General features: G+C 46.0%; 1 pseudogene; it reads left to right on the plus strand.

Moving 5' to 3' along the window:
• The first annotated feature begins 2,337 nt into the window (after positions 1 to 2,337).
• Positions 2,338 to 3,218, plus strand: LOC130684468 (eukaryotic translation initiation factor 2A-like; annotated as a pseudogene).
• The last annotated feature ends 13,589 nt before the right edge of the window (positions 3,219 to 16,807 follow it).

Raw genomic sequence — 16,807 nt, forward strand, 5'->3', positions numbered from 1 at the left:
GGGTCAGAGGGCAGACCAGGTCAGGGACTTGCTTTCATTTCAGTCTAAACCATACACAGGAAAAATTTCTCATTCAGGTCCCCCCATCTACAAGCTCTTCTTTTCCAGTGAAAAAATCAAGCTGGGAGATATTTCAGGATCCCACAGTCATGACTTCTGCCACCTACACATGATTTACTCTTGTCCAGGAAATGATCAGAGGAAACCAGGTTCTCAACAGCGCTGCCATGTGAGCAGGGCCATCAGGAAAGTTAGGGAGGAGCTGTTCCCTTGCTCGGGCGCTGCCACACCACGCTCGGAGGGCATCCGCAGGACTAACGACCGAGCTGTGCACTTTTTGGTCCATTCATCTACTTATTCTTCAATAGCTCTTTACTGAGCATGCTGAGCACTGAGGGCTGAAAAGGGACAAAAATTTGTTATTTAAGAAATGTATATTGAACACCTACTCCATGCCAGGCCCTGTTAACTAAGGGATGCACATCAGTGGTGAGTAAGGCCAGCAAGCTCCCTTCTCTCATGGCGCCTAAATTTTGCTGGGAAGACAGACAGCGGACAAAAGAACACATAACTAAGCCAGAGGATGACCGAGAGGGAAGTAACAGGGCAATGAGGAGGGCATTACCTGGGAGAGGTCAATTTGGAAAGGACATTTCTGCTAAAATCTGAAGGTTAAGAAGGAAGTAGTCACATAAAGAACCGGGTAAGTATTTCAAGCCTAGAGAACAGTGCAAAACTCAGAAGTGGGAAAGGCCATGGTGTGTGTTTATGGCACCGAAGGGAGGCTGGCCGGGGTGCTGAGCAGTGGAGGAGGCGCTTGGCGTGAGGCTAGAGAGCAAGAGGGCAATGGGGGGGATCGTCTTGGGGGTGATGATGGGCTGTGCTTAGGCGGCCAAGAGAGGGGATCTGATTCATGTCAGCAAGGTCACTCTGCAGGTGTGCAGTGAGTGATGGAAGAGGGACAGCAGTGTTGAGACCACTGTGGAGAAGGGACAGAGGGCGGTACTTTGACACAGAGGGTGGCAGTAAAAGGGGAGACATGTGGAAGGAGAATGAGGCATATTTGGATCTAACCATGGATTCTTTGTGGAAAAGTCATGAAAGGAGAATCAAGCCCAACTCTCAGGCCCTTGGATGGAGCAAACAAAATATGGTAGTGACCCCTCCCGAGATGTGGAAGCCAGGGGAGGACCCAGGTGAAGGTGGGGAAGAGGGATGTCGGTCAGTCCCTGCGTGGAAGGAGCTGACCTGCATGTCAGAAAGGCAGCTCCGCCCCAACACACAGATGAGCGTGAATGCAGCGTAAGCCCCACGGACAGCGGGGTGCGGCCCACTGGTCCACCCGCCCTGCCTCCTGACCCCATGTCTGGCTTGTTCGGACTCCTAACAAAGACGGGGTGCTTTCTGCCATCACACGTCAGTGAAGCAGGGACAGGGAGCTCCGGATGGGGCTGCAGGATCCTGCTGCTCAGACATCCCTCAAGTGCTTGTAAGCACAGCCACAGAGAAACTGGAGGAGCAAAGTCTGCAGTCCCTGAGAAATTGCGTATTTTCCCTTAATTTTCAGCAGTGAAGGAAGGACCCGCATACTGACCTCGGGCACATTAGACCACAGAGCCAGCAGCAGCGCAGCGCTGTGCGATTTCAGGGGCGCTGGGAGTGATGCGGCTGCCAGGAGAAGAGGGCCGTCGGCGCCCCTATGGGCAGGTCGGGGTGTGGATTCAGACGGGAGGATGGGTGGCGGGGGTGCCTAGAATCAGCATGCAAACCCATCCAAGGTCAGAAGGACTCTCTGTGGTGAACGGACCCGCATATTTTACACAAAGCGCAGTATTACCAAGGAATCTGGGGAAAATTGCCAAGTCTCCTTTTATTAAAGGGTAAAAGGGTGAAGCCTTGGTTGCAGAGGCAAGGGGAAAAATAATAAGTATCATCAGGGCCACTAGCACTGGGGTCACTACATTCCTTTGACTTCCAGAGGTGATTTGACTTCAGTTATCACCAAAAATAAACCATGTACCCCTGTGTAGATACACACGCCACTGGGAGCCCCAGCCTGTGGCTCTGTGATGTGAAAACCTGCATGCTTTGAAGTCCTTTAGAGAGAGAAAATGCAATGTTCATATGCATCTTGCTCAGATGATAAACCTACTCGTACCTACATTTTAACAGTGAATTCACTTCTTTAGATACAATTTGCATAAAATTACAAATGAAGTGCATTTCAAAAAATATATATTTTTTTATATAAGAATTTTTTAAAATATATTTTTTGCTTGGACATAAGAGGACTGTCTGTGTGTCAGGGAGCAGGGCTGCACCTCCACTTGTTTGGGGATGCTGTACCCCAACTCTGGTGGGCCTCATGCAGCTTTAGCCAACAGCTGCTCCTCCAGGGCCGTAAGGTAAGGGCATTCTGGAATGGAAACCCTACTGCTGTGTCATAACCACTAGAGCAGGTTTGGAGACAAGAGCTTGCTAGTACAGGGACCAAATTCATGTGACTTTGCAACAGAGAAAGTGCTGGAATGTGTTTCGTCACCAAAACACAGCCCTGGATATCATGTGATTGGAATCCTAACTCCACTGTGTTTTATGCTATTAATGGTTGCATGCCTGCCAATTGCAATGATTTTCAGCTTGACATGTGAGCCTGTTAGACTTTGGAGCTGCTGCTCTAAGGCAGCTCATTTAGCCCTCACGGCCATATACTCGTGCTAGCTGGGTTTAGAAATCTGCCAGACAAAGGCAATGAAGGCAATGATGGAATGTTTAAAAATACAAACATCTCTCTAAACCAGTAGCCTCTGATCTGACATATTTTGCCTGGTACCCATATGGGAAACACATTTTAACTGCTAATGATGGGCACAAGCTTTGGCATCATGCCAGCCTTATCCTGGCAACTGTATCTGGACGTTTCCAGCAAAAGCAATAGGTTACCCGTTAGTTAGGAGTGAAGTGCCTGATGAGGAACCTAAATTTTCAATGGTTGATAGATTATCAACTTTAAGAAATAAACCAGTCTCCAATTCCAAGATGCCTGAGGAGAAATGACCACAGAATAAGAACTCACAACCAGGGAATGATGAGGCATTATCAAAGCAGCCCTTAAAAACCAAGGGAAATATGAGGCAGAGAAGGCAGCAAAGCAGGAAGGCAGAAGGGACAAGACCCAAGACTTGGCAGCTACCTCTGTCCCACCAAGCACACCGTGAAATCCTGCATCCTGGTTAACATCTGGAGACCCTGAGACAGACAACAAACCCAGGAACCTAAGGCCTGAAGGCAACTGAACCTTGAAAGACCAGCAGCGGCTGAAACACAGCTAGAAAAACAAAGAGCTGGAGAAAATTTAAAAAGGATATCCCCCTTCTCCAGGGGTGGGAGGGTTTGGAATTGATTCCTTTAAAGGTTCACAGAGAGCAAGTTGCTGGCATAAGTCCTCTGTGTTAGACCCTGAAGACCGCCTGCCCATCACCTACCCACACTTACTGATCATCCATAACTCAACGATTTATCCAAGCTTTGGCATACATGTGAAATTAGTTAATAATATCCTTTAAATGGACTTTCCCCACCTTTCCATACATGTAGAAAGGAGACCTGAATTTCTTGGCTAAGCTCAACAGATTATAAATCAAATATCATGGTTATGCAGGATCGTTTACCACATAAATGACTAAAAGCATTTTAAATTAAAACAAATAAATGCTACCCAGAAGATTGGCTAAAAGAAGTCAGTGCAAACAAGCAAGCAGAACAAGTTTTTCTGTGACTTTCAAATGAATTTTAGGTTCCTTCTCTTGAATTTGTATTAACTCACTACATTGTTCAGTGTAATACAGCAATTTTCTGGAAAACTGAGTTTCTTTGCAGTACACTTCTCTCCAGAGCCTTTGAAGTTTCCATTATTGCATTTTTAAACCAATACTTGAGCTTTGCTCTCTCCAGTGAGGATCCCCAGATGAGTCTGAAAGCGTGTCTGGGTGTCATGTCTCCCCACAAAAAAGAATGTGGGAGATCTCCTTGGTGGCCTGGTATAGAGATGGAACTGAACACAGAAAGAATCCCATGTGAATCTGTCAGGAAGGAATTCATATTACTCATGAAGGTTTCTAGCAAGCAATGGAACTTTAAGGAAAAAAAATGTAGTGAATTAGGAGTTGAATGCAGAGAAGAGGATGCAGTATGTCAGGTATCCTGAGAAACTGCTTTGGGAAACCAGAGGCAGCAGCTCCATCAGCTCCTGGCCTGTGGTGCCATTTAAGGAGGAAGCCTGGGAAGTTAAATTTCCCCAGCTCACCCCAAATTTGTGGTGGTCTAGACCTAGCTGCCCAGCAAAATCACATCTCTGTGAAGTGCCCACTGTGGGGGCAGATGACGTGAGGTTTCTGGGGAGGTACCGGCCAGAGAGTGGCAATCTTCCAAGGTTTCTCTGTTTTCTATTTTTTATCTTGACTTCAAATTTGAGTTGTCTGCACGGTTGCAGGACACAGAATTTTTATTTTAAACCCCATGTAGCTTATCTTAGGTATGACCATGGTCCGTGCTCTATGACATTTTGGAAAACTGTGCTACTTCACCCTGTGGGTGGCAGCATGGTCTTCCCAAGACATGGAAAGCAGGCCAGGCCTAGGGCATGCATGTCCCCACTGCCATGCTTTTTAGCACCAATATGGATGGTGGCTAATGCCACAGAACACCTTCAGACTCCGGTTGTTGGGGGAAAAAATGTATTCTTGGGGCAACAGCTGCTTGGAGATGTGGGAATCTCTTCCGAATGGAAAAGGCAATTCTCATGTATGAAATAAAGTCTCTAAAGGCAACATATTTTGCCATGCCAAGGAGGGATAATAGAAATAAAGGGTTACTTTCCTTCCTGTATATAGTTCCTTAAAATAACTCAGCCAGCCGAGCAGTGCCACTGGCTTCCCCACACAGAGCCTCATGAGGTGAGCCAGGCTCCGCGAGGAAAGCCAGGTGGCTTCTGCCCAAAGGAAACAGGCCTTTCTGCGAGTCCTCGCTCTAGGACCCCATCCTTTCCTTAATTCCCTGGCTGGAGAAACTGCAGTAAAAGCCTTTCTTCCTTCCCTCAGCTCCTGGAAATTATTTGAAGACTGGTTCCTGTCATTCCTGCAGCCAGGTCGCTTCTCTGGAGAATCTGATTGAAGAGCATGACCAAGAGATTTACTCTCTGGGCTGAAACCAGAGATAAAGGAAGGGTCCAGAAACACAATGGTGAATAACAATCCTCAAGTTCAAACCAAACCTCACAGGTTCCATTGGCGCTTGGGTGGGGGAGGGGAGAGGAGAAAAGAAGGACGTTTCTGCCTTTGCTTCTGCTCTAGTTCAGCTAAGAAACCAAACCACTCAGCACCCATCCCGCCTGACCTTCGGAATGAGGGTTTGCAGACCCAGCGGGATATTTGTCCTTCATACTCTTAGAATCAGCGGCCGAAAGCAGGCCACCTTGGAATCTGCTTGCCATCCATCCTGCAGTACGATGTCGCTTTGTTCACATCAGTACACAGTTTGCTGAGAGTCATCCCGGGGAAAACGCAAGGTGAGGCTCCAGAGACCGAGAAGTGAACAAGGCAGAAATGGCTCCTGAACTCTGGGAGCTTGCAGCCCAGGGGGAGCCAGGCATTCAGAGTTCACAGGTCAAAGAGAGTCAAGTGATGGTACACTGTAACAAATGTAGTGAAGAAAACAGAACCTGAGTGATGACATATACTAATCATTTAATTAAATGCAAACGAAACAACAACAAATGTTGGTAAGGTTGTGGAGAAAGGGGAACCCTTCTACACTGCTCGTGGGAATGCAAATTAGTTCAACCATTGTGGAAAGCAGTATGGAGGTTCCTCAAAAAGCTCAAAATAGAAATACCATTTGACCCAGGAATTACACTTCTCGGAATTTACCCTAAGAATGCAGCAGCCCAGTTTGAAAAAGACAGATGCACCCCTATGTTTATGGTAGCACTATTTACCATAGCCAAGAAATGGAAGCTACTTAAGTGTCCATCAGTAGATGAATGGATAAAGAAGATGTGGTACGTATACACAATGGAATATTATTCAGCCATAAGAAGAAAACAAATCCTACCATTTGCAACAACATGGATGGAGCTAGAGGGTATTATGCTCAATGAAATAAGCTAGGCAGAGAAAGACAGGTACCAAATGATTTCACACATAAGTGTAGTATAAGAACAAAGAAAAACTGAAGGAACAAAACAGCAGCAGAATCACAGAACCCAAGAATGGACTAATAGTTACCAAAGGGAAAGGGACTGGGCAGGAGGGGTGGGAAGGGAGGAATAAGGGCAGGGAAAAAGAAAGGGGGCCTTACGATTAGCATGTATAATGTGGGGGAGGGGTATAGGGAGGGATGTGCAACACAGAGAAGACAAGTAGTGAGTCTACAGCATCTTACTATGCTGATGAACAGTGACTGTAATGGGGTTTGTGGGGGGAGACTTGGTGAAGGGGGGAGTCTAGTAACCATAATGTTCTTCATGTAATTGTAGATTAATAATAATAAAATGAATTTTTAAAAAATTAAATGCAAATGGATACAATTCCCAAGTCAAAAGGCTGGAGGGAGAAATGGGAGTGACTGAACACAGGGTCTCCTGTGGAGGTGATGAAAACGTTTGGGAAATAGCCATTTGTGTTTGGAAGAGCTTACATACGGAGTGCTCCTCTGCAGGTTTACGGGATGGCCCATAGATGATGACATCACTGATTTTCAAATGCCAGGATGTGTAGGTCTTTTTCCCTGAGTGGTTCTGTTGTCCCAGGAAAAGTTCTACCATCTCCACCTCGGGAGTAAGGGTCTGGGGGTACCTTGAAATCAGTTGTTAGCAACTGATGCAAATCTACTTTTTTCACCCATATTTCTCAGGTGCCTAGTTTCTCCAAATATGGAGATTCTTTGTTCCAGGCTCTACAGCAAAAGGAATCTCAGGTCATCTGTGTGGATGACCCAGGTAACCACACTGAGTTGTGACACGTGAGTCCTCTTGTTCAAAAAGCTGGACAGAGGTGCTGTTAAGAGTTCTAAAATATAAAACTTTTCCTTTCTTCCTTGATTTGAACTATTTTCAAATTATTTAGGAGTAATGGATTTGAGTTTGTATTGTCATTAATTATTTTTAAAATCAATACTTATTTAGAATTAATAATTAACTATTTTGGCTGCAACTCTGCTCTCCGTATTCCAAGTCTTCCTCAATTTAGATATCAACATTTTTGCTTTATTTCATTGAAACTATATTCTCAAGAAATTTCTGATAAACTTTCTGAGTCCTTAAAGGGCTTTAAAAAATAAACTATTTTTACCTTGTATTTGATGTTTTTTTCTTGGAATAGAATTCTATTCATACCAACAACTTTGACAGTATTAGTCTAATGCTTTCAGAAATTCTCTCTTGCTTTTGAGAACTCTGGTTCCAATCTGATGCTCCTTCCTTTACAGAGAATCTGCCTTCTCTTTGGTTTGGCTTTGTTAGCCTTTAGGATGCTTTGTTTCGTTTTGGTGGTTTTCTGAAACGTCACCTCAGTAGCATTTCCATCCATGGTGCGCATGTATGGTAAGGCACATGAAGGGCTCATGCCTGCCTTTCTGAAAATTTGTCTTCTGTTATCTATTTCCTCCTTTCAATTCTGTTCTGTTTTGTTGTCTCCTCTTGTAAGTTCAGTAGGCAGAATTTGGAACTCTGAATAACCCGCTCTGTCTCCATGATCCTTTAATGCTTCCTACTTCTTTGGCTTTTGGGGCTACATTTTGGAAGGTTTCTCTGTTGTCATCTTCCAGCTTACAAACTCAATGTTCAGGGATGCTAATTCTGCTGTTTAATCCACTTGTTAAAATGATATTGATCCTATTTTTCCCGAGATCGCTAAGGTTTTTTGTTTGAATTTACATGCAAAATATTCTTATCCATTTCTGCAGTCATATTTCATATGCTAATGTTAATTTTTACTGATTCTAAAGAATTTCCTACTGCTCTGAACTTTGTTTCCAAAGTCAATATCTTCTTCATGTAATTTGTAATTTTCATGTTGTTTCCTAAGTCAATATCTTCTTCGTGTAATTTATAATTTCTATGTAATTTTGATGTGATTTAATATACCTCTGATGATTCTGATTTTCCCCCAGAGTTTGTGGACTCTTAGTTGAGTGACCATCTTAGTGTTTGTTCCTTGGCAGACATATATCTTCTGGGTAAGATTTGCCATGTGTGTGTGTGTGTGTGTGTGTGTGTGTGTATGCATGTGTGCATGTGTGTGATGTTTCTATGTACATTTATATGTATTGAATGAATAGCATCAGTTTACCCAGATAATCTACTCTCTGAGTAGATTATTTGGCTTCTCTGAGCCTCAACTTTCTAATCAATAAAGTGGGTACAGCACAAAAATAAGGTGAGGATTAAGTTCAACGTTGCAAATCAGTACCCTAGTGCCTGGCACATAGACAGTAATAATACAAATATTAAACACTGTTTTAGTTGGTTCTGATCAGAACCCAGTAGTGGAGAAATTAACAAACAGAAGGGAGGAGTCACTTGTGGTAGAATTGGTAAAGCGTTGATGAGTGAAATATTTTCAGCCAGAAAATTTCCTGGTGCATGGCCGCTGTCCCCTCACAGAAGTCTGCCACTCTGTCTCTGCTCCTGGAAGGTCAGACGCAAGGAGCCCTGGAGGCAAACAAGCAGGCCAGGCCCGGGGAGGAGAGCTCCATAGCCATTGGGCATTTGCAGCTCTCTGCTGAGGACGGATCCCAGGGGACCCCTCGGGGCTTCCATCCTCCAGGCCCATCTGTCTTTGTCTTTATTTTGATTTCCCCTGCAGTTTTTGAGGACAGCTGAGCATCTTCTTTCCTCCCAAGAACTGAGCAAGGCAAGCTAGCCAAAATCAGCAGCTGTTGGTTTGCTTAATAGGGAAAATATCTCCCAGAGCTGCCAAGGGTACAGGATAGAAGGGGATCGAAGAAGCTGGAGGTTCTTTCCCTAAGGCATAAAGCACACTTCAGCACACAGAAAAATCTTCACATCACTCAACTCTGCCTTGGATTCCAAACGCAAGACCCCGACTCATTTTTCAGAGGTGCTGCTCAGCCATTTATGGTGGTTGAGTTGGTCTGTAAATACATTGAAAGTTGTTCCTGGTTGTCTGCATCGCCCAAAATCTCCATGGAGCTGTATTCCCAGGTTATCCTGGTGGCAGGAGAAACCCTGCATCCAGGAGTAAGTTGCTCCCAGACTAGCCATTGTCCCAAAGTCTGAGCCCAGCCTGTGAGCGCAGTGGTTTCCCCAGGCACAGAGAGGCAACACAGGGTGAGGGCATGGGCAGGTGGCCTTGGGGGTCAATGAAGCCCACCCAATAGCAGCTGACTACTCAGCTACAGTCCTGGCAGATGAGAAACTGGGGCCTAGAAGTCATTCCCCTGCCTCACATTCATTCCTGTCCTCCCCCATTCTTAGCGCCCCACCCTGGGAGATGTGTTTGAGCCAAATTGCCCCCAACTGCTGGGACTCCCCTGCTGCTGAGCTGCTGGGAAGCTGGCTGACTGCTGCTTTTTCTCCAAGTGCTGCAGGAAGGGGAAGAGTCCAGCTGAGACCTTGTCTTCTGAAGTGCTTCCAGCCCAGCAGGTCAAGACAGAGAAGGTCTGCAACCGAAGTTGCATGTGGGTCAGGAAGGAAGAGACAGCCTGTGTAAACACCAATAGCCCCCTGGAGCTGGGGCTGGAGCTGCTGCATGGCCACTGGCACCTCAGTTTTTCCATGTAGCCTTGCAGTGTGTCAAGAGCAAGATCCTGAATTGAGGTCAAGGGAGGAGGATCAGGGCTGAGACTCACCCTGGATGGTGCCAGCCTGCCTCACGACTGCCCTTGCTGGATTCAGATTCTGCTTGCCAGAGGCTAATGCTACAAGACTGCCCTTCCTGCTAGGCCCTCAACCCCTTCCCTGGAATCAGGCTGTACCCAGCTCTGTCCCCTCTTAGGGAAGGGCTTTTCCTGATGATAGCCAGCATTTTGTATGGTGCCATCTGGCCGCTCCCTGCCTCTCAGCCCCACGTATGCCTCCCAGCACTGCATGGGTCATGTCCAAACTCCAGAATGCCTTTCAGCCCAGAGATCAAAGCAGATGTCTTGTGCCACTGGGATTTCACTTCTGCCACTGCCTGCACCATCTAATGCCAGCAACATCCTCCTCCCAGTGGAGGGCCTCCCACTCATCCCGTGGGCCTCTCATCCCCCACGGGTCCTTTCCTGCCTCATCCTTCCTAGGTTTAAGTGCCTGCCCTCCCAACTCTATGGCCTCTTCCCTCGCTTTCAGTAATTGTTACCCTGCATGGAAACTGCTAGTTCTCTCTACTGTGTTCAAACTAGACAGAGACCCTCAGATGGCAGGGCCAGCCTCTGTCCTTTCCACTGTGGTTCCCCCTCATTCCCAGCAGCAGACACTCAGCATTTCTGAAATGGGTACATTCTCTTTCTCTACAATTGAATTTGCCAAAGGGGTTGGTAAGACTATCCCAGATAAAGGAGACTAAAGAGATATGACAACTAAATCTGACATGTGGACCTGCCTTGGAAACTGGACCAGAAACAGGACATTTGTGGGACAGCAGGTGAGATCTGTAGGTCAATAGATTAGACTAGGGTCATATCAAGTTAATTTCATGATTTTAATCATTGTACTCATGTTATGTAAGACACTAACACCTAACAAATCTGGGCAAAAGATGTATATGAATTCGTTGTGCTATTTTGTGTGCTTTTTCATAAATAGAAAATTATATTAAAATAGAAGTTTTAAAATATAAGAATAAAGGTGTAGGTTAATTGAAAAGACTGAGAACCAACTTTAGGATTCCCTTGGAACTTGGTTTTCTTGGTAAATTCAACCCCAGTTTTCCTTTCCTTTTTCCTTTCTCCCTCCTGTGATAAGTAGAACTTGTGTGTTAAGACATAGGAAAGGATCCTCTTTGCTGAGGTCCCCGTGGAAAGGCTGCAGGGCCCGGGGTGTGTGCCAAGGACCTAAGAGCCCTGCTCACCTGCCAGTCAAGCCCACCGGCCCAGGTGCCCTCAGCTGGATGGGGCAGACGGCCGACTCCACCAGAACTGGGTAAACACGGGAGCTGCCTGCTACAGAGCTGGGAGCTTCACCCTTCTGAGGACAGTGCTTGGAATGTCCATGGGAAAGGGTTTCACAAACAGAACACCAGGAAAGAGAGAGCCCCACAGATTGTGCCTTCCACCCCACCCAGCCCCGACCCTGAACTCCAGCTGCTGCCTTGCATCCTAGACCACATGGGTCACCTCAGCCATGTCTCAGGGGAAGGAAAGTTCTGAGGTAGAACCTTCCCTTCACATGTTGGGAGTGCTGGAGGGGAGCAGGTGAGACTCCAGGCCTGGCTCCTCAGCTCGAGACTTCAAGATGTGCAAACATCCCTGCAGGCCTCGCTCAGGTCCAGTGCCCCACCACCACCCCTGCCTCAGGAGCCATGGAGGGCCGCCAACACCTGCTGCTCCCAGACTGCAGACTTGCTTGTGCTCAGAGGCAGGAGACCTGGAGCTTACCCACACAGCCTGGCTCTTGGAGAAGGGGACCCAGCCTTGGCTTGGGCATTGGGGTGACATGGTAACCACTCTCCTGTGCCGCTGCCCATGGGGTTATTAAAATAGAATGAAATTAAATCTGTCCCCTGCAACTTCCACTAACAGATCAAAGCGCTACCCTATGGTGACTACACAGAATCAGTTTGTTTTCTCTACCACATTGCAGCTCTTCAAACATCTGCAAACAGCAATATTTCCCCCAAGATGCCTTTTTTTCTAGATGAGAGACCTTTCGGATTAGACAGTTAACTCATCGCCATAGAGTATGATTTCTAGATTCCTCACGATGCTAATCGCTGTCTCCTGTATTCCTGTTCAAGGTTCTTTCTGTAATGCAATGGATAGTTAAAATATGAAGTTCCAGACATAGGAGCCAGCACAGAGGACAGACCGCAGAGCTATCCCCTCTGGCCCATACTCCAGTTCCCATCAATGCAGCCCAAGACGGCCTTGACGGTAACGGCTCCCACTGAAGCTATAAGACACCCAAATGACCAACATTCACTACCTGATATTTAAACAAATAGTTTCTGAAGTAAAAATATTTTATGTCAATCACTATTATTTTAATCTCTGCTATTAATACAAACTTAACTCCTGGGCCTCTGGCAGGCACTGGGCAGCACTGGCCCCCCAGGGGAACGGCGCACTGCTGGAGATGGGAGAACATGCAGGAAGGCCGACATCAGCCCCGCCAGCTCACAGAGTCAGGCCTTCCTGGTTCCTCGTGAGATGGAGCAGAGAGGACACCAAGCATTGTAACATGGCAGTGAGGTGCCTGGAGGCCAGTCTGCTCCAGAGAGGATGCCAGGGGATGTGAGGGAGTCTGGAGGGGAGGGGCAGCCCTGGGTTGTGTGAGCACTTGGAAGCCAAATGGGAGCCAGCGAGTCTGTGGGCCTGAAGGACAGGCCCTGATGACTCAGACGTCCTTCCCACCTCCATCTTAGCAGCTAAGACAAAGGCATCGTTTGGGCTTAGCTCCTTCTAGAAGAAAGAGGGGCAAGAGATTGAATGTATACCTCCCAAAGGATCTGATTTATGACTCCTGAAAGAAATGCCAGACGTTTTTCATCTTGATAATATCCAGACTCCCAGAGGGGCATCAATTCACTTTCAGGAAGACAGTAACACCTCTGCTTGGGAACAGCAAACCCCAGTCTGCAGAAGAAACTCCAAAGGAGGCACTTCCTTTTGTCTTTGCAATGACAAAGAACACATTAAACTGACTCCCTGAAAACACTTCTCACCTGGGGGCAATTCTGCTGCTGTGAACTGTCAAGAAGAAAGGCAACCTGTTGTTTCTGCTTTCATCACATACAGGAAGTCAGTCGTGGAGCACTGGGATTTTACTGGCACATGCGTGAACGGCAAACACAAGGAAGCCTGGATCTCAGTAGGATTCTGCAGATGCCAAGGTGGCTGCGGATGAGTTGGGTCAGCTGAAGCCAAGTGGCTCCAGAGCTAAACCACCCATGGATGGGTCAGACTGTGGCTAGTCTAAGGTTCGTGGAAGGCAGCTCCTGGGTGGTAGTAGCAAGCGGAGGCTTTGTGCACAGCCTGTGGTCCCGGGACGTGTGCAGCCTCTCCACGCGCAGCCCTCACCTGGCGCTGGCCCAGAGGTATCATTCCAGGCGGGTGCTCTACCTCATTCCTGGCCTGCAACTGCAGCAATTTGTTGTTTCATTTAAGTTGCTCCTGTTCTCTCCTTTCCCTTTTAGGTTTTCTTGTTGTTTTACGTGGTAGTCAAAGCATCCTTAAACCATAAACCTCAGTGCCTTGAGATTAATTATTCCTTAATTAACAGGAACATTCACAGCATGCTTAATATAAAGCAGATGTATGTTATTAAAAATGGGCAGCCATAATAAAAGGTAGAACTTTGAAACCAGACCATTCTGAGAGGAAAATAGGAACCAGCCAAATCTGAAGAAATGTGAGAAAATTTGAGAAGAAAGTAAAGCAACAATAGCTGGTGGAAGATTTACTCTGTGCCAAGCTCTATCCCAAATGCTTTATAAATATTAAATCATCTAATTTTTTCACAATTCCGTGAGTTGTGAATTTTTAAAAAGGTAGACCTTAGAGTCAGAAAGAAGTGGTTTTCTCAAGGGTGATCTTCTAGTAGCCTTAAGTGATAGAATTTGAACCCAGAGCCCACACCTACACTACTTCACCACTCCTCCCTCGATATACTGCAATATAGCTGTTAAATAGAAGTCTGTTAAATAGAAGTCATAAGATTAGAGCACATAAAGAAGACCAGGTACATCACTGATTGTAATGACTATTACCGGCATCAATTTCCCTTTCGAAAAATAAAGACTCTCAAACTAATTCAAATCAGATATGTCGTTTACTTAACACAAAATCTCACACACACATATACAAACAAAAAATTTAAATTAAAATACACAAGGGTATCCAGGCTGTTACTGAGGCCCGCGCACCTCCTTGTCCCTCTCATTTCTAGGCAGGTAAGGAAGGTGTTCCAGCCCCTGACTGGTTTCCCTTTCTGCTTCCCCATATGCAGGTCTCTACCCACGTGGGACAATCTAACCAGTGGGCTGCAGTACAGGTGACAGCTAATGGATCCCAGTGGCCACATGCAAGTACCCCACATGAAAAATTACAGAGAGGGCATGCTCCACTTTGTGCTTCTCTTTCTACAATGTGCTCTATCAGCATGGGACTTTGCACATTCCTACCTCTGGGAAGCCAAGCTGGCATTCTACTCTCTGACTGGGTGACTGGGCCATCACAGTCTGCAGGCCCAGGTTTCCTCAATTCAAGGAAGAGAAGGAAATCCCATTTTTCCATGAGGCACAGACTAGTTCTCCATAATAAGGCCATGACTGTTCTCAGCACTTATCCACCTCTGTTCTCAGTTGATTAGGAACCCAGAGAAGATGTACAAGTATTTACCTCCCTCTGATTGTCAGAAACAGGGTGGAACTTTAACAAGCTTACTGAAGAAATTGAGAGACTAAAAACACAAAAGGCCAAGGACTTAAATAGTAAAATTAACTTTAATAATAAAATTAACACTCTTGGTTGTATAGCTAGATATATAAGATATGAAGATATGGAGATACTATTTCAGCCAAAAACAATACAAATTTTTTTAAATGCAGGAAAATTTTATAAAAATCTACTGTGTACTTTGTTTCCTCCAAAAAATATTAATTTGAAAGAGTAAAAATTTATCGAAGTCCACATAGAGAATAAATCCAGATATTAAGAATAAGAGGATAGCCTCTTTTCCCAAAATAAGGTTAACATTTCAAAATACAAAACAATTTCAAAACATTTGTACTGAAAAATAAATACAAGATAAAATTAACTACTATTTGAAAATGAATGTAATTGAACATCATATGTCAAGACCTAAAAGATATGGCCAAAGAAGGACTCTAAGGAATATTTATAGCCTTAAATGCATTTCTGTTAAAAAGAACTCTGAAAATATATGAAAATATTGAAATATAAAACATTCAATTTCATTAGATCTGCAAAATAAAAAGGAAAAGAAAAATAACACCAAGGAAGGAATTCATGAAGGCTATACAGAAGTTAAGTGAGAACAAAGTGGAATAAGAAGACAATAAAACAATAAGCAATATCTCCAAGCTGGAGGTCTCCCCTGTGATGCTTCACACAGCAGCTTCTCTGAATGGGGTTCCCAGACCCACCTCCCACATCACAATGCCGGGTGGCATCTGTGTCCAGTGACAGGGACTCACTACCTCAGAGGCAGCTCACTCCATCTTTGACCAGCAAGGGTCTTTCTCAAAATGAGCCACACTCCAGAGTTCTTGTTCATAGACCAGCAGGAGCGAAGATGCATGTGTAGAGGTAGAGGTCCTCCTCATTCTCGAGAACGTGCCAGGGGCCCTCAGTCCACACCCCAAGCATAATGACCAAGGGGAGGAGGCAGGCCCAGAGTTCTCCTCAGGGACTTCTGCCTCCTGGTCTCCCACCTAGTCACCCAGGTCATGGCAGCCTTTTCCCTGCCAAGCTGCCAACACGTTCCTCTCCCTGCCTTCCTTTCTGTGCTGAGCTCTGAGTTTAAGGAAAACATCTGGCCTCCTCCTGGAGAGAAGGGGAAGGATGTGCAGGGATGGACAAGGTCCCAGGCCTGTGTCCACAGGAGACAGGTTCTCAGAGGAAAAAGGAAACTGGCCAAACTTGAATCATTGCGGGGTGGGGGTGGGGGCGTCCTGTATCAGAATATCCAAAGTTGAACATTTATATGAATTAAAAAATTAAAGAGGCTCAGTGAACTCATTCTCTCCCAAAGGCAGTGAACACGTAATACAAACATTGACTACTTTATTTTAATTGCTGTGTAGCAAATTTAAAACCACATATGTGACAGAAAGCCAGAGGTAAAAAGGATGGTAAAAGCCATCACATGCACCTGTTCAACAGACCTGTGCCCGAGCAAGGAAGGCGTCTGGACCGTGGTGATGCCATGAAGGTGAGCAGTAGACACCGAACACTGCCACCCAGAGTTGTACGTGCAAGTGTGTGCAAGTATGGCATGCTCTACTTTTACACAGAGCCATGCCCACCACGTATGTGCCAAGGCAGACCCTGAGTCCATGTGGAAGTCCCTCCAGGGTCTGTGCTTCTTGCAAGCAATAGCAGCTCCCTCATCCTCCCGTTGGTCCATGAGCCTCTGGCCAGGGGACATCAGGGCAGGGAACGCTGCCCCCGGAGCACAAGCAGGAAGTGGCCATCGGCACCACAACAAGATGAGGCCAGGAGGAAAGCACAGGAACCCCCAACCCGATGACACAGTCCCCCAGTCAGTCTTGGAGGCAGCATGGACAGCAGAGGAACTTGATGCCATTTCTGTCTGGCCCAGGTGCTGGCCTCTGCCGCTGGTCTAGTGATTCTTTCAGCACGCCACTGAAATGTTCTAGCTGTGGTGGATGAATTTCCAGTTCCATCAGTTACCAGCCTGGGCAAGTCACTTAATCCACTAAGCCCCACTTCTCATCTCATTTACCAAGTGAGGTTATTGCTCTGTGGACAGCTGTGTGGAGGCAGATCTAGTTGAACACACTGATTATACCACATGAGAAGATAGCATTCTTTTGTGGCAGTGCATCTAACATGTATGTTAAAAAAATCTCAAATGGATAAAAGGTTAATATTCAAAGGTCTG

This window comes from Manis pentadactyla, chromosome 8, assembly GCF_030020395.1.
Source record: "Manis pentadactyla isolate mManPen7 chromosome 8, mManPen7.hap1, whole genome shotgun sequence".
NCBI classification, from domain to species: Eukaryota; Metazoa; Chordata; class Mammalia; order Pholidota; family Manidae; genus Manis; species Manis pentadactyla.